Source organism: Danio rerio, chromosome 24, assembly GCF_052040795.2.
Source record: "Danio rerio strain M-AB ecotype USA chromosome 24, GRCz13ab, whole genome shotgun sequence".
Lineage (NCBI taxonomy): Eukaryota > Metazoa > Chordata > Actinopteri > Cypriniformes > Danionidae > Danio > Danio rerio.
Window position 1 is genome coordinate 3,582,149 of NC_141044.1, and position 27,852 is coordinate 3,610,000.

The 27,852-nt window shown below is 38.5% G+C and overlaps 1 protein-coding gene across 11 annotated transcripts in view; it reads right to left on the reverse strand.

Moving 5' to 3' along the window:
• The window catches only part of nck1b (NCK adaptor protein 1b), a 162,006-nt gene that overhangs the window by 89,314 nt on the left and 44,840 nt on the right, over nucleotides 1–27,852 (reverse strand). For all 11 annotated transcript variants that reach the window (XM_087309047.1, XM_087309050.1, XM_087309052.1 and 8 more), the window contains one exon: nucleotides 18,781–18,910. The gene's annotated coding sequence lies outside the window, so the exon portion shown is untranslated. The remainder of the gene's footprint in view (nucleotides 1–18,780; nucleotides 18,911–27,852) is intronic.

The following is a 27,852-nucleotide window of genomic DNA, read 5'->3' on the forward strand; positions in this document are numbered from 1 at the left end:
CACAACTATTAACTATCTTCTGAGGCAGGGGTCACCAATCTCGGTCCTGGAGGGCCGGTGTCCCTGCAGGATTTAGCTCCAACTTGCCTCAACACACCTGCCTGGATGTTTCAAGTACACCAAGACAGACCTTGATTAGCTTGTTCAGGTGTGTTTGATTAGGGTTGGAGCTAAAATCTGCAGGACACCGGCCCTCCAGGAACAAGTTTGGTGACCACTGTTCTGGGGGATATGAATAAAATATGGTCATTCAAATAGTTTAATAAAATGTATTTGAGTTTTGGAAATCACCAAGCGACCCCTTTTCATTGTCCTGCGACCCCCACTTTGAGAACCACTGGTCTACAATACAAACCACTGTTATACAATGACTTGCCTAATTATCATAACTTGCCTAATTAACCTGGTTAAGCCTTTAAATGTCACTTTAAGCTGAATTCTAGCATCCTAAAAAATATCAAATATTATGTACCGTCATCATGGCAAAGATAAAAGAAATCAGTTATTAGAAATTTGTTATTAAAACTAATAACTCAGCTAATAATTCTGACTGTATGTGAATATATTTTTGGAAACTGGGATTTATACATTACCTGAAAGATGAATAAATATGTTTTCCATTAATGCATTGTTACAACCCAGCAGACACACAGCATCATAAGTTAATATTAGGTTAAATTTAAGTCACCAGCATCTGAGGACAACGTTATGTTAATGTCCAATAATGACGTCAAATGACATTGATATTTGGTTGATTTTAGGTTGTGTTAGAAAGTGACCAAAATCCAACAGAGCCAACATCTTAAAACAGCGTCATATTGATTTAAAATACTGACATTTATTCGTCTGAATAGCCAAAATCTAGTATCTGATAGACGTCATAGTGGTAACATCCACGCAACGTCAAGCTGTAACATCATTAGACGTTGATAAAACAGAAAGAAATAGCAATACTACAGTGAAGGCATTTAAAGAGTTCAGAAGCAGTGATTGTTTTTTTTCATGCTCAAACAGCCTCATTTTACATTATCCAAACACATTTGTAAACAAAAGTTTTAATAACTGATTTATTTATCTTTACCATGATGACAGTACATAACATTTTGAATCTTGTAATAAGGGCTTATAATTTTGCCTTTAACTGCAGACTAGAAATTGAATTAATATAGTCACCTCTTCAAGACAGGGTTCTGGTCAGTTTGTGTGGTAAAAGACCTTCTGTCAGATATTGATTTTAGCTCCTGGATAAAATGTAAGATAAACGAGTGAGGAATACACTATGCTCTTCACACTCCGCTGGGCCGCACATCGAGAAACAAAAATCTCCTCTCAAATTAATGTGGCTTATTTTTACCCAACAGTTTTGACAGTATGTAGGCTGTTGCTGCAATAAAATGTTGTGACATATTGCTGCTTTTCCATTAATCTAACAGCATGTGACAATGGCTGTGTTTTTGACAGCGGTTTTGATTCAATCCGGCAATTACAGAGGCCTGTCAAGATGAAATGATCAGAGAGAAAATGACTCAAATGGAAACCCATCACGTGCTGCTCAGAATCTAACGCTTAAGCAGGAACGATGAGCTTCAGCAAGCTGGAATGTGATTTATGAAATGCAGATAAAGCCTTTATGCATTTATTATTAGGCTCAAACCAGCTGAGGGAACAACTATCACTCATATCAAAAATTGTTAAGATTGTATGTGATAGCTCTATATTGTCAATTTGTCATCTCAGAGAGATGTCATTCACATAGTGCAGGATCATAGATATATACACTAGATGTCGCCTGGCCTATTGTTGTCTATTGGAGGGAATGCGTCAATAGCGCCGCCATCTTGCTACAGGGTAGAGCTCCTTTGAAATGAATGCGGGACCAAGGTACAGTGGAGGACTGTGGCTATCCAAAGCCAGAGATATACACATATACACATATATCTATGATCGGGAGTTTTCCTGGATGTTAGTGTGTAATTTCTTTTTCTAATTACGAAAATTATAATTACACATCACTTTTCTACATTGATGGATCAGTGAACGCACGGGCATTCCTGACAAAAAGCTTGTGTTTGTGTGTGCAGAAATGTACTATTCACCCTCCCTGTTAAATTCAATATAATCCGTGTCCTGAAACACAGCTCCTCTCCTGCTTTCACTTCTCATACTGACGGAGGGAGCGATTCGTTTGTGAATGAATCCCCCGAACGACTCTTTCACTAACGTTAGCCGACAATAATACAAGTTTCTGGCAGCGCAGCGTCTCGTGTCATATTTCTTTGGCATTGTTTGCTGATTTTATTCAACAAAACTAGCATAAGCCGAGTGTTTAGTGCGAGTTGGAGCTGCTTTGCCGTATGGTGAATGCAGTAAGTGACTGTTATCATCAATAACGTTACCTGTTATCACTAAAGTTCAGAACATTCAAAAACAGAAAAAAACTTAATATTACCTATGAAGTGTTCTGCCTTTGTGCTTTGTTTTCTTTGTTTGCTCGTTACTACACCCATAGACAGCGCTAAAGTCCAGCATCTTCACGTAGTAGTAACACTGTCTTGACTAGTGTGGGTGAATGACATTTGTCCTGGGAGCCCTGTACCAATGTGGCGGCGCTATTGACGCATGCTTAGGGTCCCTATGTGATATCTAGTGTATATATCTATGGTGCGGGATACAAATCATTCATTCATCCATCCACTCATTTTCCTTCAGTATAGTCGCTTATTTATCAGACACAGCGGAATGAACTGCCGACTATTCTAGCATATGTTTTACGCAGCGGATGCCCTTCCAGCAAGGACTGGGAAAGGATACAAATCAGGATAAGGGCAACAAAAATGACACAACACTAGTAAGAAAGTCTCTGATGCAAATGTGCAAACAGGTGCAAGAGTTTGGGAAAGTGTCAGAGAAAAATGTTTTCTACAGGTGGTTTGTCAAACCCACTCACCTGTGTTATGCTACATAATAATTGTATTAATTATTTAGATTGTTATATATTATAATATTTCCCAAATGATGTTTAACAGAGCAAGGATTTTTTTACAGTGTGTCTGATAATATTTTTTCTTCTGGAGAAAATCTTATGTGTTTTATTTCGGCTAGAATAAAAGCAGTTTTACATTTTTTAAACACCATTTTATGGTCAATATTATTAGCCCATTTAAGCTATATATTTTTACAGAACAAACCATCATTGTACAATAGCTTGCCTAATTACCCTAACCTGCCTAGTTAACCTAATTAACCTAGTTAAGCCTTTAAATGTCACTTTAAGCTGTATAGAAGTGTCTTGAAAAATATATAGTAAAATATTATTAACTGTCATCATGACAACGATAAAATAAATCAATTATTAGAGATGACTTATTCAAATTATTATGTTTAGAAATGTGTTGAAAAAAATCTGCTCTCTGTTAAACAGAAATTGGGGGAAAAAATAAACAGGGGGGCTAATAATTCTGACTTTAACTGTTTATGTGCAAATGGAAAACAAAAGTCTTAAAAATTGATTCCAGGTCATCGGAATGCATTTGTCTGGCTGTGACTGACAGTAAGTCGACCTCATTGTCTCCTCTGAGACAAAGCGTAATTGATCTACAGATTCGGATTACCTGGAGAGAGATGCTGTGACATCTCTGGGGAATGCTAACACATGTCCACATTGCTGAGGCTTTGAACAAAAAAGTAATTTCCTTTTCTCTCCCACAAATTGACCTGAACTAACAGTACAAGATACACGCTCACACTCCTTTAAACACTAACAAATCCATTCTGGAAACTCAGTGCCGACAGCTTGGTATTCCAGTGCAGCTTCTATGTACTTCTAGCGTATCCTCATGACGTTCCATTCCCTCGAGACTTTCATTCATCTTCTGAACACAAATTTAGATATGTTATACATTAGTACAATCCTGGGAGGAATTTCTGAACTGCAGCAAATGCATTTAAAGAGTTCAAAAACAGTGATTGATTTTTATTTTCATGCACAAATAGCAGCATTACACACTAAAGAAAGTTCAAAGTTTAAACTGGAATTCAATGAGATGCTCCGGAGGATTAAATAAGCTTTTCAATGCACGGTCTAAAATCTCCTCTATAATGGATGCTGGTATTTGAAGACAATCCCCTTCGTAATGCACAGTTCACTGCAAAGCCACATTCAGGTCTGACACACACACACGCATGCACGCACACACATATTTTACCATCTAATTCACAAGAATAAATCAATAAAGCTCCAGTCTGCATTTTCTCCTGAATATTTTGCTTCAGTGAGAGCGGCGTCCGCGACACTACCCTCACCACCCACGCCCTCAGGTATATCGGTGTATGATCGGTGGGGTCTGTTTCACTACATGAAAGTGTATTTCACAAATAAAGGCTTGATTGATTGATCGAATGATATGAATTTTGGTATTGTGATCTTTTTTTTCGTAATATCGCCCAGCCCTAGTGTATGATGTGAGAAATGTCTTTGCTTACCCGTATAAATTCAAAATCAAAATTAATAAAAGCACAAAACGAAATGTTTGTTTTATCAGGCTTTACGCGTACATTTACTAATAGCCAGGTGTTTATGGCTGCTGCAGAGTCAAACATATGGGTTGACAAGCAAATAATCATCATGCTTCTGAACCGTGAATGTTACCCAGCAGCAGATCTGCCTGTCACTATGGGGAGGAATAAAAGAGATGCTCAGAGAGACACAAATATTTTAGCATCTGCCTCTTTTTTAGCTTGTGAATCCCAGTGAAGGGGGGATGGTCTATTTCAGCACAGTTAGAGAGATGAAAACAAGCTTCCCGTCTGAGTCACAGTGTGCGATCACAGACTCACGTGTGTTTCTGCTGTGTTAACCGCACAGTGTGAAATCTCATGTTAAAAGTGCGAGAAAAAAAATTGATGGAAACAAAGTTAATACAATTCTAATTGATGATTAAAAACATGCAAGTGCACTGTCAAAAATAGGTGTTAATTGACAGTATTTTGTGATATACAAGAGTTGTATGTTTAAGTTTCTAACATGGGGAGGAGCCTGATTAGTCAGGTGGGTGTCAGTCAATTATCAGGTGTGTGTACAAGTAGCGGTCCTAGCACTGTTTCAGTTGACTTTTGTTCCGGCATCCCTCCACCTCCTCCTCTGTTTTTTCACACACACACACATACACGCACGTACGCACGCACGCACGCACGCACGCACGCACGCACGCACGCACGCACGCACGCACGCACGCACGCACGCACGCACGCACGCACGCACGCACGCACGCACGCACGCACGCACGCACGCACGCACACACACACACACACACACACAGTTTATTAAATTCCCCTGTAGTGCATGCATTATTACTAAATAGAATCGAGTGGGAGTTTTACTTGACCTTTAAGATGATAAATGACCAGATGCAATCAACCATGATTTTGACATCTGTTTATTGACACACTATTGGATTAAACTGGCAAAATAATTAGTCAACGGATACTCAGTGAAATAAAATATGCAAAGCTATGAGTCAAATGACAATATCACAGCTTATCATTGTTGTAAATAATAACAATAAAAATAAAACAAATCCAAATCACCTATAGTGCATGTGTTTGGACTGTGCGGGAAACTGGGGCACCCGGAGAAAACCCACGCCAACATGGGGAGAACATGCAAACTCCACATAGAAATGCCAACTGGCCCAGTCGGGACTCAAATCAGCAACCTTCTTGCTGTGAGGTGAAAGTGCTGCCTTTATTGCCATATTGTAGAACTAATTCCCATTAAGCATTTCAGTTTAGTTAAATAACAGTACAAGCGCGTGGAAAACAATAATGCTATGACATCTAAGGGGATAATTAACCCAAAAATACAAATGTGTTGCTTATATTTGTATTACCCCCAGGCCAACCAAAGATATAAAGACTTTTCCTTTAGTAAAAGACACATACAAAAAAAAAATGCAATGGTTGAAATGCAACTCAATGGCTACTGCAACTTAATTTGAGACTGAATACACACACACACGCACTCACATTCTCACACAACATCCCACACTACACACTAATGGGAAGTGACACGTAACCACAGAGATGTATGCTTAGCCTAATAGCGTGACATTATTTACAAGATGAAAACATGGGTGTCCTATTTTCCTCTCCAAGGTCTCGCGCTACAAAAGAACAGAGCCTTAATTAAATTGTGAGTCTTTGGAAGCTGAAAATGATCCGGGTGCTTGTTAAAGTCTTTGAAGTCTAGATTTTACAGGTGTAAAAGTGATATAAAATATTATGGTCTTTGTTATATTGTGTCTTGTTTATGATCAAAATACTCAGGTTAATGCATAATTTCCTTCCAGTTTATTTTAAAACTCATTCACCCTAAAACTTTAACGGAATTTATAGACCTACTAGACGTCAGTCATTCTTCATGCATAGCAAGGCTCTTGTTTTGTACCTGATAAGTCCAGAAAGGTACCTCAAAACAGACCATATGCCGTCAGTGATTCAATCGAATTATTATCAAGCTATGAGAATTATTTTAAGCGCATATAAACCAAAAATAATGACTAAACTCAACAGATTCTTCTCTTCTGTCAGTATATTGTGCACATTCGTAGCTTCTTCTGTTTGAAAAAGCACAGGCACCTCTGAAGTTATACATTTGCAGTCTGGCCGAGCACAATACACACAGTGTTCTTGTGAACGTGCGCAATATACTGACACAAAGGAGACGAAACTGTTGAATAAAGTCGTTATTTTTATTTTTATGTGCACTTAAAAGCATTTTTGTAGCTTGATAATGTTCAGATTGAACCTCTGAAGGCAAATGCTCTGTCTTGAGGAGGTTTTTTTGGTATTTTTCTGGACTTCCAGTGAGTCGGGATCATTGCTGTCTATGGAGCAATATATCCTAATTTGTGCTGATTAAGATTAACGTCTCAGGAGTTTGGAACAATATGAGAACTAGTAATTAATAACCAATAATCCATGTATAAATTCTTCTATAGACAACAAAAAAGATGTAATGGTTGGGCCTCAGCCATGGTTTGATTCATAGCTTAATACGTTTTTAGGCTTTGATCCCAATTGTCTTTTTGGTGACTGTCGCTTTAAATTCCAATGAGATTGTGCTCCTTTCAAAAGTTTCATGCATGTGGCAGATTCAAAAACAAGACTAACATTTTATGCTAATGAAGGAGAGATTGTCAGTAGTGGGCGGGGCTTTCCACCTCTGATGACACATACAAAGGGAGAATGTCAATTAAAGTGGTTCTGCAGACTGTTTTTATAAAGTGTGATTATAACAAATAGAATTAATAGATTTGTACTATTTGAGGCTGGTTAGATGCGTTTAACCCCTATAAAAGTCATTTTTGCATATTAGGTCCCCTTTTAAGCAGGCTTTAATTCCTCTGGCACATCTGTAAAAAAGGTAAGCACTTATGCTCAGTTATGTGAGTGGAGCCACTTATAAACCATGCAAAACATCTTGGAAACTGAAAACAAACATGTTTAAAATCACCCCATGCACCTTAGCTAATGCATATAAAACACTCCGAACCAGATAGCATCATAATGGCACTACTTAATTTTCTTTTCTTTTCGAAATGTATTAAAATAATAATAATTAATAAAAATATCAACAAAAACACATAAAACAACGTCACCCTCAGATTAGAAAATGTGGGACAGTATGGAAAATACACACAGAAAGTAAATAAACAAAGAAAGTAGTGATTTCCAAATTTACTTTAACTTGAAGTATTTCATGTTTTGTCTGGTCAACTTTAAAAAAAAAGTTGGGACAGGAGCAATTTTGGGCTATTAATCAGGTAAATTGGTTAAATGATGCAAAACAGGTGAGGTCAACCGGTGACTATAATTATGATTATAGTACAAAAGCAGCATCTAAAAAAGATCTAGTCCTTTAGAAGCAAAGATGGGCCGAGGATTGCCAGTTTGCCAACAAATACTGTATGTGAGAAAATTATTGAAATGCTAAAAGAAATGTTCCTCAAAGAAAGATAGGAAGATGTTTGGACATTTCACCTACAACAGTGCAGAACATCATTAAAATCTGGAGGAATTTCTGTGTGTACAGGACAAGGGTGCAAGCCTAAGCTGAACAACCGTGATCTTCAATCAAGAATATTCATTCATCTATAAGGCATATCACCACATGGGCTCAGCACTACTTTGGCAAACCTTTGTCAAGTACCATAATACATAGTTACATCCACAAATGCCAGCTAAAACTGTACTGTGCCAAAAGAAAGCCCTATGTAAACAGTGTGCAGAAGCACAGTCAACTTCTCTGGGCTCGGAGGCATCTGGGATGGATAGATGTGGTCAGACGAATCAGTATTTCAGGTATTTTTCGGGAGAAATGGATGCCGTGTGCCCCAGATCAAACAAGAAAAGGATCATACAGACTGTTACCAGCAACAAATCTAAAAGCCAGGGTCTGTCAGGGTATGGGGTTGTGGCAGTGCCCTCTGCAAAGGTAACTTGATGGCACCATTAACGCTGAAAAGACACAGAGATTTTGGAGCACAATATGCTGCCTTCTTTTCCAGGGACGCCCATGAACATTTCAACAAGACAACACAAAACCATTCACATTACAATGTCCTGGCTGCGGAGAAAGAGGACACAGGTACTTGATTGGCCTGTCTGTAGTCCTAACCTGTCTCCAACAGAGAATGTGTGGGCACATTTCCCACCTTAAGACTTGTTTGCAGGAAGAATGGGACAAAATTACACCTGAAATACTTCATAATTTGGTGTCTTCAGTCCCTAAACGCCTTTTTTGAAAGAGTGTTGTGAAAAGTAACGGCAGAGTGGTAAATGCTTCACAGCACCAACATTTTTTAAAATGTGTTGCAAGAACCAAAACTGAAATATGTGTTTGATTTGAACTAAAAACAATAAAAATCACGAGGAACACATTAAATAATGTTTGTTGTTTGTCTGTAATGGAATATAAGTCAAAGTAAATGTAGAAATCACTACTTTAATTTTTTATTTGCCCTTTTACACTGTCCCAACCTTTTCTAATTTGGCGTTGTAGGTCCACAAAATAACTCTCTTCCATTTAAGTTCTTCAACAACCTCATAATTACTGAGTAATAACAAAGCAATCCAGTCCAATCATAAGAGAGCTTTATGCTACGACAGATAAGCAAACAGGGAACTATAGTCACTAATTAGCCTTTTCCAGACAGGTGAACTCAACTAACCCTGCAGGCTTGATAATAGAGACAAAGGGCTATGATGACTCATGTATTCTATCAGCCAATGGAAGCGCAGCAAGCTCTTTTGGGAGGTGTATAACGTATATAACGTCACCACTGGAAGGGGCAGCAGCTGTGGAGCCTCAAGGCAAGACATACAGATTTGCCCTCTCTGGCTGGAGCACTGCCTGTCATCATGGACATAAAATGAAGCCCACCTGATAGTGTCCTAATCTTATCCAGCACTCTGCTGGGATTTGTTCTGTCTCAGCTGTCAGCAACACCCCCATCCAAGCTTCTTGATATAATGCAGGAGAGAGCGAAAGAAGTGCCAGGATTAGAGATGTTGACTCAGACGGATTTGGCATTTTGAGGAGAGTGGGATTATGTCTGCGTATGTGTGAATAAACCCATTTTATGCAGGTTTGGGGATTAAAAACACTCGCATCAGTGTTCAGGAAGAGGTTTGAAATTGTGACAAGCTACATATAAAGGAGTTGAACTAGTCAAGCTATAACTGCTTGTAGGTATGTAGATGGTCGAAATTATATACACTCACCACCCACTTAATTAGGTAGACCTGTCCAACTGCTTGTTAACAAGCATTTTTAATTAGCCAATCACATGGCAGCAATCCAATGCATTTAGGCATGTAGACATGGTCAAGATCAGGGGTCACCAATCTTGGTCCTGGAGGGCCTGTATCCCTGCAGGGTTTAGCTCCAACTCACCTCAACACACCTGCCTGAATTTTTTAAGTATACCTAGTAAGAGCTTGATTAGCTTGTTCAGGTGTGTTTAATTAGGGTTGGAGCTAAAATCTGCAGGACCCCGGCCCTCCAGGAATAAGTTTGGTGATTCCTGGTCAAGACGAACTGCTGCAGTTCAAACCGAGCATCAGAATGAGGAAGAAAGGGGATTTAAGTATGGGGCGGGTCTGAGTATTTCAGAAACTGCTGATCTACTGGGATTTTCACGCACAACCATGTCTAGGGTTGAAAGAGAATAGTCTGAAAAAGAGAAAATATCCTTCGTCGTCGTTATCAACTCCTCTCTGCATCACAACAACCGGTAACAGCGGGAAAGCCTTCCACATGGAGGTAAGCGGTCAGCTGGTAGTGCGAAAAGAAACAGCATCATACCACCCTGTAGCGTTCGATTTAAAGTCGAAATGCACCCATACAAACCTCTGGCTACATAATTTGCAATCTCCAGAAATGTATATAGGGGTATGTTTTCAGAATAGGCCTTTTTTTGAACATTGTTCTACAATATTTCAATAAATCATCACTGTTCTTGATTTTAACATTTGCTTTTTAGATACATAAATCAAACTACTTGCAGTAGTTTCCTCCTTCATTGACCTGCAAAGCTGTATCTTTCTTGGGAAAACATCTACAGCACAAAAGACTATTGTTGCATCAATACATAATTCCCAGCACTTTTCTTTACAAAAAGAAACGAAGCTGTGCTGTTCGTGAAGCCTGATTCGCATGCAGAGTGAAAGCCTAGAGCTTATCTGCTGCTTGTTATCATCATCTTGACACCTCATCACAATTTCGCAAATGAAGAGGCATTTATTAGCTGGTTTCATACCGCAGTCACAAACTGTGCTTGGAGAAGTTTCAATTGAAGTCAGCATGAAATCCAAATGTGCTCTTCTTATTTTCATAAGTATATAGTAGTGCTTGTTATAATCGATGTATCTGTGCACTTCACTATTTTGTAAAAATTTATTTGCCCTCAAAATATTTAATCAAATATCCAACACAGGCTCATTCTGAAAACATAGCCCTATATACATTTCTGGAGATCACAAATTATGTAGCCAGATGTACGTATGGCTGCATTTTGTCTTTAAAATGAACGCTACGAGGCGGTATGACATCGTTCCTTTTAGCGCTTACCAGCTGACCACTTAAATCTGTATGGACGGCTTTTCCGCTGTTACCAGTTTGTCCACTGGCTTGCTGCGTACGTCGGCGAACTTGTGATGTGGAGCGGAGTTGACTGCGACGAGGTTCAAGTACGGTAAAGAACTGTGAAGAAGACCACAACTTCTATGATCAAACTAGGCCTTTGTTTGTTGTGAACAAGCTCCCTCTAGTGGTGAAAATTACATACTTTTCATTTAATATGAAAACACACATCTGTAAAAAGTAGCCTTAGCAAGAATTTCGTTGGCTTGCCAAGCTTTAACAGACACAGTAATGCAAGGTTTTTTTTAATCAATGAGATCTTTGGCTTCTTTTGTGTTTGCTCACTTAGATGGCAGTTGAAGATGATGTGTGTGTGTGTGTGAACATCAGAGATTAAAGCGCTTTAAAAGCAAGAGGCAGAAGATAAAAGCGCTGTGAGGTTGGGCTCAAGCACCACACACACACACAAAAAGAACAGGCAAACCGCAGAGGCAGCAGTGAAAAAGGCAGCATCACACAGGTCACGAGCCACATGACACTGTGTTTTTTTTTTTACTTGTTTCCCTGAATCTGGCTCTCACAGCGAGCTTGAGAGTGCTTCTGTGCCCTCCGTCAAACAGGGTCTCGCTGAGGAGGCTCGTATTAAGGAGCTCATTTAGTCTCTGGAGATGAAATCAGAGCTGTGTGGGATCAGGAGGAAACCCTGGACGGATAATGGGCAAAAGGAGATCGATGCTGCTGGAGTAAATGAGCTCACATCACTGCATTTGCGGCACATGTTCATCAGTGGCATTCAGATGATTGCTTTCTCCACTGCAACGACTTCAACGCAAGCTAAAAAAACACACACAGTCCTTCATTATGGATTAGCTCGAATCCATTTTCATGTGCTAATTTGTTTCCATGGAAACCAAAATTAAATTGTCAAAAGAAACTGGGTAACAGCAAACAACAGCGCCAATGCTTTGGCAGGGCCAAGAGCTGTACATCGAAGAAATATGACTGCAGTGTGTGCTTAAATATGTTATGCATGCAAGCACATTTCCAACAACTTTTAGAAATGGCCCTCACTCTCCCTTATGCGATCTGTTCTCTTGCACATTTACTCTCGTTGCTATGATTTCCAGAGTATTTTGTCTAATTTGCGGACATCCTGGAGTCGCTATGAATATGCAGGAGACTCGTGGAGCTTCAGGGAAAGGCCATAAGGTTGGATGAGACACAATATAGGGGAGATCACTTTGCTTGCGTTACACATATACATATACAATGGTCGCACTTGCAATAGTCGCACCAATAGACTGTAAACAAAGGTCGCACCACATCTGCTTGTATTATAACAGCTGCGACGCAAGCACAGCGATCGATTACACCCCCACACATCATTTACCTGCTCACGTGTTGTAGCTGCTGTGTGTATGTGTGTATCGGTTCATGAGATGGGCCAATTTGGCGAGTACCAATCGAGTCATGAAATGTGATACCGATCTACGGCTGATCGATCTGAGCATCCCTACATAATAGTTAAACATTATATTTATCAAAACATGAACCGTTTCAAATTAATGACATTATATTCCAAACATAAACAAATAAAATATGAATAATTTATCATTAATTTATTAATTAATTTATTACTCAATTGATTATTTAAACCCTAGTCAGACAAGTATAACCTTCATTAGATAAAAAAATAGAGGTATGCTGAATATCTGAAGAAGAAAAACATATATAAGCTAATATATTTCCCCTATAGATAACCTTTATCAGCTGGAAAATAAAATTATTCAGCTAAATATGTGTGTGCTATACATTACATTACACCTAAACAGATGTAATACAACTAGAATAATACAAATGTATAGATTTATTTAATATAAATAATAGATTTTCTGCAGTTAATATCAGCTGTGCAGTGTAAAAAATACTGATTACGGGATATCTGAATGCAGGGCTCAACAATAAGGACTGCCAGGTGGCCTGGGGCTAGCGTGAGAGACACTTGGGACAGTAGACCGCATCATTACTGGCCCGATTGGGACAGTGCTGCCTTGTCACTAACATTTAACTTGTCTGTGACTATTTGTCAATAGCGTGCATTTTAAGTTTGTGCTTTTAAGTCTTTACACACTACATTCTCTGTAATGTCTTAAACAACATATTATTTTCCGGTTCCTCTTATCTGATTGATTTGACCATGCTATTTTTTTTTTGTAACCTGGTAACAACCAGTAAAGCGTAGAAACAGCAACATGGCGGCAACATCAAACTATAAGGCTAAAAGAAAATGTCTGTTTCTAACGTCTTGGCAGTAGACATTTACATGGGAACAACATGACAAAATTAAAATTAAGTGAGCGAGTTTGCCGTCAGTTTGACAAGTCAGCCACCTTTTGTTAAATAATTTTAAACTGCAATAAAACACCTCCACATTTTCCATACTGCTCTTTTTGTTTGCATAACACTTTTATTTACAGTTTTTTTTTTTAAGTATTGAAATTCTAGATTCACAGACTTTATTTTTGACACATTATTTAAAATATGTGGCTAAAAAATAGCTATTAACTTCCCCCTTTTTTTTTTTTTTGGTGGGGCCAGTTAAAATTTTGGCAGGGCAAGTAAAAATCTAAACCATTTGCCCGATCAGACCAGTAGAAAAAATCCTTAGCATTGAACCCTGCTGAATGTATTCATTATTACTCATTATGACATTCAGATGTCCTACTAACTGTGCAGAAAATGTATTATCCTAGTTGAATAACATCTGTTTAATTAGGTGTAATGTAATGATAACAAACTGCACTGTGAACTGTTGTAAAAATACCCTGCAGGCAGGACTCGTGGATGAATAATAGCTTAGGAAAACACACCACGTATCACGTCTGAAGCCTTAATTATGGTCTGACGGGTTTTAAATATAGGACGGGTGTTTTCTGAGGGCCCGCTGCCAAAATATTACATTTCTGTAGGTGTGTTTTATCACAGCGCAGGCAGGCGGTTGCAGGATACCTAAAAGACGTGAAATGAAGATGTTAACCATGCGGGGTGAGACTATTTATACCTTCCCATCAGACCTCAGTGTGAATATACATGCATGTGTGTGTGTGTGTGTGTGTGTGTGTGTGAACTAAATCTGTGCAGCCGTGTGAGAAATTCACCATATGTTGTTCAGCAAAGTCAGTGCCAAGGAGAATTTAAGAGAGAGGAAATCCTAGAATATTAGTTTTATGTTTTTGTTTTTATGACTATGTATGTATTTGAAATGGAATCTTAAAGTCTAAATGACTTGTATTACAATTATATATTACATTAGAAATATTACATTAGATAGATTTAATAAAATGGATGCTTAAATGAGCTAGAAATATTGTATAGATTGAACATGTCTTGAGGTATTTCTAATCATTAATCATCAATAAATTTTTTTGAAATAAAACTTCAATTTCTAATGCTATAAACTATATATTTATAATTAATTTAATTAATTAATATTACATTTATTTGTTTATTCCTGTGGAATTTTGTGGACATGTTTTATCTTCTCAAATCAAATATTGAATAATGTATGACTGGGATTTAATAAATTACACTATCAGAAATAAAGATAAAGAAGTCGTCACTGTTCATTTTTAAAAGGCACACCAATCGGGCTAATAGAAAAAATCCTTAGCGTTGAACCATGATGTTACAGTATTTTAAAGTTGCATTGTTGCATCCACCGCTGAAACTGCAGCTCTGCACAAGACTTTTGGCCAGCGGATAAATAAAAATAGTCGTGCCCAACTAAATCTAGTTCTACATTTTTTTTCCCTCTCCGCTGTCCCCTCTAGCTCTACCCATCGATGAATTTGCTCTTCAGTGTTTGGACTCTCAGTAATGATTTAAAACCACACTGAACTGAGCTAAACTGAACTGAACTTAAACACTAAAAACTGAACTACACTGTTCCAATGTACTATGACCCTTTACGTGAAGCTGCTTTGACACAATTTACATTGTAAAAGCGACACAGTATACAAATAAAGCTGAAATGAATTGAATTGTGAAAATTATTTGATATTTTACAATAACGATAAGATAAATAAGATAAGATAAGATAAATGGTGCTGTAAAAGTAAATACAGACTGTTTGCTGTAATTGATTTACAGTAAGTTACTGGTGAACTGCCAGTGAGTTAGGGCCTACTCACAACTATGCTATCTGAACCTCTGGCCCGGTTGCAAGAGGTGTTCCAGAGCGCGGTTCAAATGCGGTTCAAGCGCAGTTCAAATGTGGTTCACTTGGGCTTTGGCGCGGAACGATTGAGTGTAAGTGCAAAATGCGCCTAAGCCCGAAAATGAAGATGAGACGTGACCTTTAAGGGGCTGTTTCATACGGATTAATTAATCATTCTTACTGTTCAGTGAACACAAACTGTTGTAGTTTATTAAAGACGCAAACCACTCACTGCACGACAGCTGCACCTTCAGCAAACCTCCTAATACCTTCAGTACGAGGACTTTATGATTGTTTACTAGCGTCAAAAGTGGCTGATCTGTTCTGCGAAATATTTGATTGCATCACCGCATATCAAACAACTTAAACGATATAACTAAAGCAATGTCCACTGTGCTGAGCGAGAGCGCTTCTGAACAGCGCATTATCGATGACGTAAGCGTGTCCAGGCCCAAATGTAAGTGCTGGCCGTCAGGGGAGACGGGAGGGGGGACAAGCGTGCTTGGGCCCGGTTCAAGGCAACTGTACATAGTGTGAGTACGACCGTATTGTAGATTCTACAGGTCATAATTAACAGTGTGTACTATCATTAAGATATGCATTCAAAACACCAGCCACTGTGCGAGTAAACAATGACATTGTCATCATGTTCATGTTTGGGTGTGCTGTCTCTTTAAAGCCCCAGTCTTGTGTTTGCATGGCTGCTGTGTGCAATGAAAACTGAGGAGCAGATGGTCCACCCCAGGATTCTTGTCGACTATGAAAAAGCCTGCGACATTTGCAGCCTTCATCCCTGACCCTTCTTTCCGAGATCACAGTCTCTGAGGAAAAGAGTACAGCACTTTCACAGTTATATCACGTTTAAGAACAGCTGTAAAAAGCCGGTTCACAGCTTATAAAAAGCAGCACATCTTACAGGCCAAAAACTTCATGGCACTCAGGATTAAAAATGTAAATGAAATTAACCGCGCACCTCCGCTATTCACACTTTTATCGCAGCTCATATTGTGTGCGTCCTTTACCGTAACATTGGGTTGCTATGGCAACAGATTAGCAGTAGTCATTTAAGAAAGCGGGGGTCAGTGAAGTAATTAAACCATCATGCTATAATGAGAACAAACACACCGTCTCTAAAAGTCCATCAACTGTTCCATTAATCTGTCAGAATACAGCATCATAATCGAGGGAAGGGTCAGTTAATTGTAATAACAAAATCGGTCAAGCACCTGCAACTGATGCACAGAAATCAACATCACTAGGGTTATTACTCAAGTCTTGTTTTCCTATGAATTAGCAAAACACTACACATGCTGTTGGTCCAAATAGATAGTTCTCATTTAAAGTTGCAACGTTGCACTTTATTTAACAAAAAGTAAAGCCAAAACAGGCCATAATAAATCAGCGTATGCATGAAGTAAAAGGAGCTTACATGATATGAAGACACAAAGCACTCTGGCTAAAAAATAGAAAGTTATTTGTCATGCAATTTTTAATATCACAATTAGTTTTGTGAATTTGTACGAGCTATCAGATTGTGAGGAGGAGATGTTGTGTATCGTCAGCATAACAGTGGAAATTAACACCATGTTTTTTATGAAGTGGTAGTATTCATTCATTTTCCTTCAGCTTAGTCCCTTATTTATTAGGGGTCACCACAGCGGAATAAACCATCAACTATTCCAGCATATGTTTCATACAGTGGATGCTCTTCCAGCTGCAAAACAGTACTGGGAAACACCCATAAACTCTAGCCTTGACACACTCATATACTACGGCCAATTTAGTTCATCTAACTACTGATAGCGCATGTGTTTGGACTGTGGAGGAAACTGGAGCACCTAGAGGAAAGCCACGCCAACACGAGGAGAACATGCAAACTCCACACAAAATGCCAACTGGGACTCGAACCAGTGATCTTCTTGCTGTGAGGCAACAGTGCTAACCACTGAGCCACTGTGATGGCCCAGTGGAAGCATATACAATGAAAAAAACAAGGGGGCCAGGACCTGAGCATTGTTCTTTTGATCAATATGATGCCTCGTCATTTTCCCTGAGATGGGTTGCGGCTGGAAGGGCATCCGCTGCGTAAAAATGTGCTGGATAAGTTGGCGGTTCATTCTGCTGTGGCGACCCCGGATTAATAAAGGGACTTGATGATGCATCGTCATGAACTGATAGAAATTGATAGCTTTGCTATAGATAAGACCTGTCAGAAAGGTAACGTTAAAGTAAGGTAGCTTACAGTAGAGGTCTGCATTCCCGCGGCTGTCCCGCGGGCGCCGCGGGACCCGACCATATTTCTACGGCGTGGGTATAAATTTCCGAATAAATCACGGGAGCGGTCGGTAACGGGTTTAATTTGGGACGGGAGCGGGCTGTCTAGCAATATCGCTCCCGACTCCCGAGTGAGCACGTGTATGTATGTGTGTAAATGAAATAGCGCGATGCTGTGTTTAGCTTGTTTGTTGCAGTGTGTGTGTGTGTGTGTGTGTGTGTGTGTGTGTGTGTGTGTGTGTGTGTGTGTGTATGTATGCGTACGCGCGAATGAGAGATATGTGTATGTGTGTGTGTGTGTGTGCGTGCGCGCGAATGAGAGATAGAGAGCTTTACCTGTGTTTGTGCTTGGTGCTTATGAGTGTGTGTTAGAGGGCGCGGGCGCGAATGAGTGAGAGAAAGCTTTGTCTGTGTGTGTGCTTGGTGCTGTGCGTGTGTGTGTTTATACAGACAGCTTGTTATTGGCTGTCTGGACTGTATAACTGGGTGATTTTCGGTTTTGTTCTCCCCCGTTCTTTAGCGGGATCGGGCGCGGCGGATAGAAAACGGGGCGGGTCGGGCAGCGGGACATCAAGTGCTTAATATAAGCGGGAGCGGTCGGGTTCCGGCTAAAACCTGGCGGGTGCGGGCGGGAGCGGGATTCAAAATTTAGTCCCGTGCAGATCTCTAGCTTACAGTCTAAGATGAGGAACATTTCTAGCACTCGAGCTATCACAAATGTTTACTTTTGCAGGGGCACTATTTAAGTAAACATTCCTATAGGTCAGGTGTCTCAAACTCAATTTGGCGGGGCGACATTTCAGAGACTGACAAATGATAGGAGGCCTTCTCAACATCCAGAAGGGATGCTTGTGATCGGAGGGGTGAGATGATTAGTACTGTGCAGAGACTTTCAAAGGAGCACGAGCTGAGAAAATTGGGGGTGGGGGGATTGACAGTCGCAAGCCGAAGAGCTATGTCACTTTCCGAAACCTTTTCACTCAATGTTGCACAGCACATCTCATTCTGAGAACGTAGCTCTATATACAATTCTGGAGAGAATTAATTATGTAGCCAGACATGCACATGGCTGCATTTCATCTATAAAACAAATGCTACAGGGCAGTATGATGCCAATCCTTTTTGTGTTTATCAGCTGGTCACTTACCTCTGTATGGACGGCTTTCCCACTGTTACCAGTTTTCCCAGTGGCTCGCCACGTACGTTCGCAGACTTGAGGAGTTGAGAGGAGTTGACAATGATGACAGGGTTTGAGTGGTGAGGAACGGTTCCAGAAACTGGGTAAGACAAAAAACAGAAGCCAAACAATAAAATAAACAAGTAAATAACAGGGTGAGAATGAGGTAAATCTGAAAACATGGTAAAAGACGAGGGCTTTTCTTTTTCTGAATTGCTTTTTAAAACACTGTTGGTTGGGTGTGGGGAAGAGGGTGGGCGGGTCAATCGGTGCTTTTGAAAACACTACTGGTTGAGTTTAGGGAAAGAGGCGGGTGGGTCAGTCAGCCGGTCAGTCAGTACTAGAGATCTGCACGGGACTAAATTTTGAATCCCGCTCCCGCCCGCACCCGCCAGGTTTTAGCCGGAACCCGACCGCTCCCGCTTATATTAAGCACTTGATGTCCCGCTGCCCGACCCGCCCCGTTTTCTATCCGCCGCGCCCGATCCCGCTAAAGAACGGGGGAGAACAAAACCGAAAATCACCCAGTTATACAGTCCAGACAGCCAATAACAAGCTGTCTGTATAAACACACACACGCACAGCACCAAGCACACACACACAGACAAAGCTTTCTCTCTCATTCTGCAATTCACATACACACACACACACACACACACACACACACACATATCTCTCATTCGCACGTGCGCATACATACACACACACACTGCAACAAACAAACTAAACACAGCATCGCGCTATTTCATTTACACACATACATACGCGTGCTCACTCGGGAGTCGGGAGCGATATTGCAAGACAGCCCGCTCCCGTCCCAAATTAAACCCGTTACCGACCGCTCCCGTGATTTATTCGGAAATTTATACAAGCGCCGTAAAAATCTGGTCGGGTCCCGCGGCGCCCGCGGGAAAGCCGCGGGAATGCAGACCTCTAGTCAGTACTGAGTCTTGTCAGTACTTGGATAAGGGAGGCCCTGACTCTCATTGCACACACTTAGTAACATTTTATTAATTAAGTTTTAGAGTCTCTTTAACACTGATGTTCATTTTATTATAAAGAGATTTTTGTTTTTGACTATTAAAACTATTTGCCTTAGTAAAATAAATTGTAAAAGCCATAACACTGGTATTGTTAAAAAAAATATTCAGTAATTATTGATACCAAATGATATAAAACATGATGTCATGATATATTTTTTGCAATATCGCCCAGCCCTTTTTAAAATTTATTTAAATGTAAATGACACAAACATCATAATATTGCACACCCAATAAAACCTATTTTTCTTCCACTGTTTTTTTTTTTTGGTTTGTTTTTACCATAGTGTACTTCTGTCGTCTCCATATAAATAAAATTGACTGTCCTTTGTTAAGTGCTAACATGATGCAATTCATGCTGGAGCATTCGCATCTGCATACAGTATGAGCCAATGTTGTTGTGAAGCGCTCATATGCTTGAAATGAAAGAGGATTCAAGCTAAATGCACACAATGAGGCTGTATAGGGGGAGGGATGTGTGGTCGTGTTTTGCTCTGGCTGTGTGTGTGTCTGTGTGGGAGTCTCTATCTGTCAGTGGTAATTACTGTGGGTTTGTGTGGGTGAAGGCACAGCTGTCTGGGATCGGCAGATAACAACCAAGCACTAGTTTTCTGCTACTTTTTGCACTTTTTCTCCGCATCTCTTGGGACTTCTGCCACTTTGTCCTCTAGGTGGGACTTTTTTTTGCCTCTCCATCTTTCTCTTTCCCTCCCTCTTGGTTAAAGAGAGCCAGTGTTCAGCAGAAATCAGTAATATAGTGAACATGAGGTGCAAGAGATTTTAAAAATGCATGATCTGTTATGTGTTTAATGAACAAGTGAGCTGGTGCCATAATGCTCACGGCCATAATAAGATTGTGAAATGTGGTTGTTAGGTTATGGATGGTTGCTAGGTGGTTATATTGCTGGCCAATGTGACTATAAAAAGCCAATTTCAAGCCTTAGGAACAGTAAAAAATGCCAATCGTGTGTAAAAACAGCATGGCTTCTTACAGCTGAACACAAACTGGTCTGCTGCAATAGTTTTAACTATAAATTGGGTTTTTTGAAATACCAGTAAATAAGATGTAAAGGGGTACCTGGAGCTTAAATGAGAAAGAATAGAAAAAATAAAGCTAAAGATCAGTGCTGACATTAAAGAATGCCTTATCACAATTGAATTAAACAATATATTGAAAGATTTAAGGGTTAGTTCACTCAAAAAAGACAACTCAGTTATTAATTGTCCACCCTCATGCCGTTTCAATACTATAACATGTTTGTTTAACTTTGGAACACAAAGTTAAATGATTTAGATTTAATTCAAGAGCTCTTAGTCTCAAGCCTCCATTAACAGCAAGGGGTTTAAATTTCAGAGAAGTAACCAAAAATATTGTCGATATATGTTATGAACATCGTTATTATCATCAGCTCAAGAAGATCGCTATTTCAAATATAGACGTGCGGCGAGTGATCGAGAGATCTCTAGAAAAGTGTAACAGCTTGCGCTTTCAGACGGCCTCGTACACAATAACACACGCAGATTCTGCTCTTTTTCTTGGCTTTGTGGCTGTTGATCAAGATGACGGCAAGGTTTGTTTGAGCTCGAGTCGACCATGGCTTGATATTTTTATGTCTCGGCTGTGTATTTAAAAATCTTTGTTTTTATTCTCCTGGCTTGTGCATGCACTATCGACGTTTGTCTGTAAATCAATGGCGTTCAGCTGCGCGTCTTGCTCCACCGTTTGGGACCTTTTTGTTGTCCTAGATACCTTTTGAAAAGGGTTCTCTAAGGGTACTCACAGTAGAAACGGCAATAAAAGCGAACCGAACCATACCAAACCACTCAGTGCAAACGGGCTATAAAATATCTTAATTTTATAATTACATTCTGAAGATGAACTTGAAGAAACAATGTAAATGTAATTACTAACAGTTTTAATTTTTAGTTACTAACCCTTTAACACTTAAAAAAATCAAATACCAGTTTAACAACGGACACCCCAAAAACAGAGTATTCACAACAACACATTAATAAATAAGGAAACTATTAAAAAAAAAAAAAACGAACAGCAACAAAATTGGAATGAAACTACACACACACACACACACACACACACACACACACACACACACACACATATATATATATATATATATATATATATATATATATATATACACACACATATATATATATATATATATATATATACACATACACATATATATATATATATATATATATATATATATATATATATATATATATATATATATATATATATAAAGAGAGAGAGAGAGAGAGAGAGAGAGAGAGAGAGTCTCAGAATTATTAGCCCTCCTGAATTATTAGCCCCAATGTATATTTTTAAAGGAGCCAATACTTTAACACATTTCTAAACATAATAGTTTTAATAACTCATTTCTAATAACTGATTAATTTTATCTTTGCCATGAGGACAGTGTATAATTTTTGACTAGATATTTTTATATTAAGATACTAATATTTATCTCCCAGTGATGGGTTGCTGCTGGAAGAGCATCCGCTGTGTAAAACATATGCTGGATAAGTTGGCGGTTCATTCCGCTGTGGCGGCCCCTGATGAATAAAATAACTAAGCCTAAGGAAAAGAAATGAATGAATGATACTAATATTGCGCTTAAAGTGACATTTAAAGGCTTAACTAATGCAGGTTAGAGTAATTAGGCAAGTCATTGTATGACAGTGATTTGTTCTGTAGACAATTGAAAACAAGTATTGCTTAAGGAGGCTAATAATATTGACCCTAAAATTATTTATAAAAAAATAAAAACTGCTTTTATTCTAGCTGAAATCAAACAAATCAGACTTTCTCCAGAATAACAAATATTATAGGGAATACTGTAAAAAATTACTGAATCTGTTAAACATCATTTGGGAAATATTCGAGGAGAGCGAATAATTGTGACTTTAACTGTATATTTGTTATATCTTGAATTCATCCATGTTGCGATAATACTAAGTGATCATGATGAGACTTCGAGGAAATTAGAAGAATATGAAGTAAAATGATTTAATTGTCACTTTGCATCATTTTTCTGCCCATCACACAAACTCCAGTTAAGAGAAAGCAAGGGTTTCTGGATAGCTGTAAAACTCTGCTATCTGTTCCTGCTGTTACTGATGTGAAACATTGCATGCACTTAACTAAATGATGCAAGGTGTGGATGTAGTGAGGCCTTCACACCCCGTCACTGTCAGTTAGGAAGGACAGGCTGTGTGTCAGTAAGGATGGCTTGGGGAAGAGATTTATAGAGCCAGAGCCATTTTTCTCTGTCAGCACCACAATTTGGCTGTCTGTTCCTCTTTTCCTCTGCCTATTTTATTTTGTCACCAGTTTCTGTGAATCTCAGAATTTGGGCTTTTGCTGATGAGAGAGACAAATAATCAAATTACTTTAAAAAATATGAATATTCAAAATTATAATTTTGCGTGACCCTAATAAAAAGGGGGGTATTTCATATATATATATATATACACACACACAGTTGAAGTCAGAATTATTAGCCCCCTTCAATTGTTTTTCTTTTTTAAACATTACCCAAATGATGTTTAACAGAGCAAGTAAATTTTCACAGTATGTCTGATAATATTTTTTCTTCTGGAGAAAGTCTTATTTGTTTTATTTTGGCTAGAATAAAAGCAGTTTTTAATTTTTTTAAAAGCATTTTAGGGACAAAATTATTAGCCACTTTGAGCTATATACTCTACAGAACAAATCACTGTTATACATTAACTTGCCTAATTACCCTAAACTGCCTAGTTAACCTAATTAACCTAGTTAAGCCTTTTAATGTCACTTTAAGCTGTATAGAAGTGTCTTAAAAAAATCTAGTCAAATATTATTTACTGTCATCATGGCAAAGATAAAATAAATCAGTTTTTAGAGATGACTTATTAAAACTATTATGTTTAGAAATGTGTTGAAAAAATATTCTCTCTGCTAAACAGAAATTGGGGAGAAAAATAAACAAGCGGTCTAATAATTCTGACTTCAACTGTATATGAAATGCTCTTCCAATTAACAAACACAGCAACTATAGAATACCTAAGATCCTCCTGGGAGGCAGATTTAAGTGTTGAAATCACCAACGAACAATGGGAGATTCCCCCTGAACAAATCCACAGATCATCGGTATGCGCAAGGCATAAACTCAAACAATTTAAAGTAATACATCGTTAACATTGGTCCAAACAAAAACTTAAGATATTTCAAGAAGTGCACCCTGCATGTAATCTGTGTGGGCTAGAACCGGCATCACTGGCTCATGTTTTGGAGCTGCCCAAAATTATCATAGAACTGGGAACATACATTTCTAACATTCTCAAAAACAGGTCAGGCTGGCTGAAAAGTTTGGAAACTCCTGGCTTAACATGGCTAACATTGTTGACCTTAAATTGGTTAAAAAATACATTAAAACTTTTTTTATTTATTAACTTTTTTTATTCTAGCAGAAATAAAAATAAATAAGACGTTCTGCAGAAGAAAAAATCATTCATTCATTTTCTTGTCGGCTTAGTCCCTTTATTAATCCGGGGTCGCCACAGCGGAATGAACCGCCAACTTATCCAGCAAGTTTTTACGCAGCGGATGCCCTTCCAGCCGCAACCCATCTCTGGGAAACATCCACACACACATACTCATACACTACGGACAATTTAGCCTACCCAATTCACCTGTACTGCATGTTTTTGGACTGTGGGGGAAACTGGAGCACCAGGAGGAAACCCACACAAACGCAGGGAGAACATGCAAACTCCACACAGAAACACCAACTTAGCCGAGGTTCGAACCAGTGACCTTCTTGCTGTGAGGCAACAGCACTACCTCACCAGAAGAAAAATTATTCTATTAAATACTGTGAAAAATTCCTGAATCTTTTAAACGTCACGTGGGAAATATTTGAAAAAGAAAAATCATTGAAGGGCGAATAATTTTTACATGAACTGTATCTACACACACACACCAGAATTAATATACACTGCTCTCGGCTATACATTGCACATGTTTTTTCTCTAAAAATGACCTGAATGCAATAGTGTCACAGTGTAGAGCAGCATGACTGAATGTGTCTTAATTGTGAAAAGCGATGTTTTTGCGTCATGCTTCTCTTGATGTTTTCTTCAGGGGTACAAACCTGCGTCAGATTTATGAGTGCGCCACCATTGAGTCTTGATTGAAACGCCCACCTCTGCGTCAATACGACCATGTGTGTGTTTGTTTTCCTAAATGACTCATCTTATAATAGCTTCGCAACAAAATACAAGCGAGCTGACCTATATTGTCAGATACGATGCCCGAGTGTGTGCTTTCAGCCACACGTCATACACCCGAGCGTCCAGTATGTAGGTGTACGCATGCTCGTTTGTGTCCATGTACCGTGCAACACAGCATTTGTGCTCTTGGCTTCATCTTGACCTTTTTCTTCTGAACAGAGGCCTGAAGCTTAGAGCGTAAGTGTGTGTGTGTCAAACAGTAATGCTATAAGACATTCCCTGCACAGGTCAGACCTGGAAGCGCAAGCTGATGTAAGTGTCAAGGCAAATCTGTCAGAGACGTGCAAAACACACACACACACACACACACACACACACACACACACACACACACACACACACACACACACACAGCAAGACACCCCTGAGTCCCATTTTTTCACCCACTCTTATTCCTGTGCAAAGACGAATGAATAAGGAGCTGAAGGCCAGAGAAGAGCTCACAGACTGGTCATAACATATTAAGCTGATGTTTATCTCAGTAATTCATCAGTGCTTATTAAAGGAGCACTCCACTTTTATTTTATAAAATACACAGTTAAAAATATCTGTTGATTAACAGTTTCATTATTTTGTGATTGTCATGTGTGTTTTACGGCTGTTTACAGTTGTGAATTGCATTATAGAACCTTAATCTCTGCTCTGTCGACTTGTTGTAATGTTGAAAATTCAACTCTACAGTTTAACACAGTGACTTTTATTGACATTTTAGTAGTTTTGAAATAATGTAATGCATAAGAAATGATATGTGGAGAGAATTAGTCTGTAAAAGAGCAGAAAATGTCCTGGCAGTTTATTACAAGGTTTTTGTAGAGTGATATACAACACTAAACTAGACAATAAATCACTGTAAACTATTAAACATGTTCATAAAAAGTCACTTTTTGGAACTTTTCAAGGTTTAAATTTGTAGCAAGAAAGATCCCATAATGCAATTCAAAAGCACAAATAAACAGCAAACGAAAATATGAATCACAAAGTATGGAAAACTGCTAATTTATGCTCATTTTATGACTTGTTTAGAGTTTAAAAAATGGTAAAACACAACTGTTAATCCATTCAACCCATCTCTGGGTCTGACGGAACACTGTTATCTTAACTTAGCATAAATCATTGATTCAGATTAGACCATTAGCATCTGGTGTTGTATAATACTATATAAAAACCTTGTAATAAACCGCCAGTACGTTTACTGTTATTTTACTTCTTTATATATTTTTAATACATTATATTATTTTTACATTTTTTTAAAATGTCAATTTATGTCACTTTGTTAAATCTTACAGTTGAGCATTCAACATCAAAAGTCGACAGAACAGAGATCAACGTCCCATAATGCAATTTACTACCGCAAATATAGGGAAAACAAGGTTATTTACAGTTGTGAATTGCATTATAAAACCTTAATCTCTGCTCTGTTGACTTTTGATGTTGACAATTCAACTCTACAGTTTAACACAGTGACTTTTATTGACATTTTAGTAATTTTAAAATAATGTAATGTATAAGAAATGATATGTGGAGAGAAATAAGTCTGTAAAAGAGCAGAAAATGTCCTGGCAGTTTATTACAAGGTTTTTGTAGCGTGATGTACAACACTAAACTAGACAATAAATCACTGTAAACTATTAAACATGTTCATAAAAAGTCACTTTTTGAGACTTTTTAAGGTTAAAATTTGTAGGAAGAAAGATCCCATAATGCAATTTAAAAGCACAAATAAACAGCAAACGTAAATATGAATCAAAATACGGAAAACTGCTAATTTGTGAATATTTAGGCTCATTTTATGACTTTTTTAGAGTTAAAAAAAAATAGAAAAACACAACTGTTAATCCATTCAACCCATCTCTGGGTCTGACGGAACACTTTTAGCTTAGCTTAGCATAAATCATTGATTCAGATTAGACCATTAGCATCTGGTGTTGTATAATACTATATTAATATCTTGTAACAAACAGCCAGTACGTTTTCTGCTATTTTTCTTCTGTATATATTATTTCTTGTACACTATATTATCTCAAAACTACTAAAATGTCAATTAAAGTCACTTTGTTAAATCTTACAGCTGAATTTTCAACATCAAAAGTCGACAGAGCAGAGATCAACGTCCCATAATAAAATTCACAACCGTAAATAAATGGAAAGCACACTATACAGAAACTGTTAATTAACAGATATGATTTACAGTGTCATTAAAACACATTAAAGAGAACAACACTGTTCAATTCTCATTTAATTCTAGATAAAGATAATTCATTTTCGTCAAACTACTGAATGTTTACATAGCGTTAGGGTTACATAGGATCATTTTCCATAACTCAAACCATCAGATTCATTTATTCATTTTCCTTAGTCTCAGATTTATCAGAGGTTGTCAGAGCGGAATGAACCACCAACTATTCCGGCATATGTTTTACACAGCGTATGGCCTTCCAGCTGCTACCCAGTACTAGGAAACACCCGTACACTCTCACATTCATACACACGCTCATACAAGGCCAATTTAGTTCATCAATTCACCCATAGCGCATGTGTTTGGACTGTGGGGGCAAACTGGAGCACCTGGAAGAAACCCACGCCAACACGAGGAGAACATGCAAACTCTGCACAGAAACGCCAACGCCAACCAGCGACCATCCAACTGCGGCAGTGTTAACCACTGAGCAACCGTGCCAAACCCCCATCATATTCAGCCATTTTA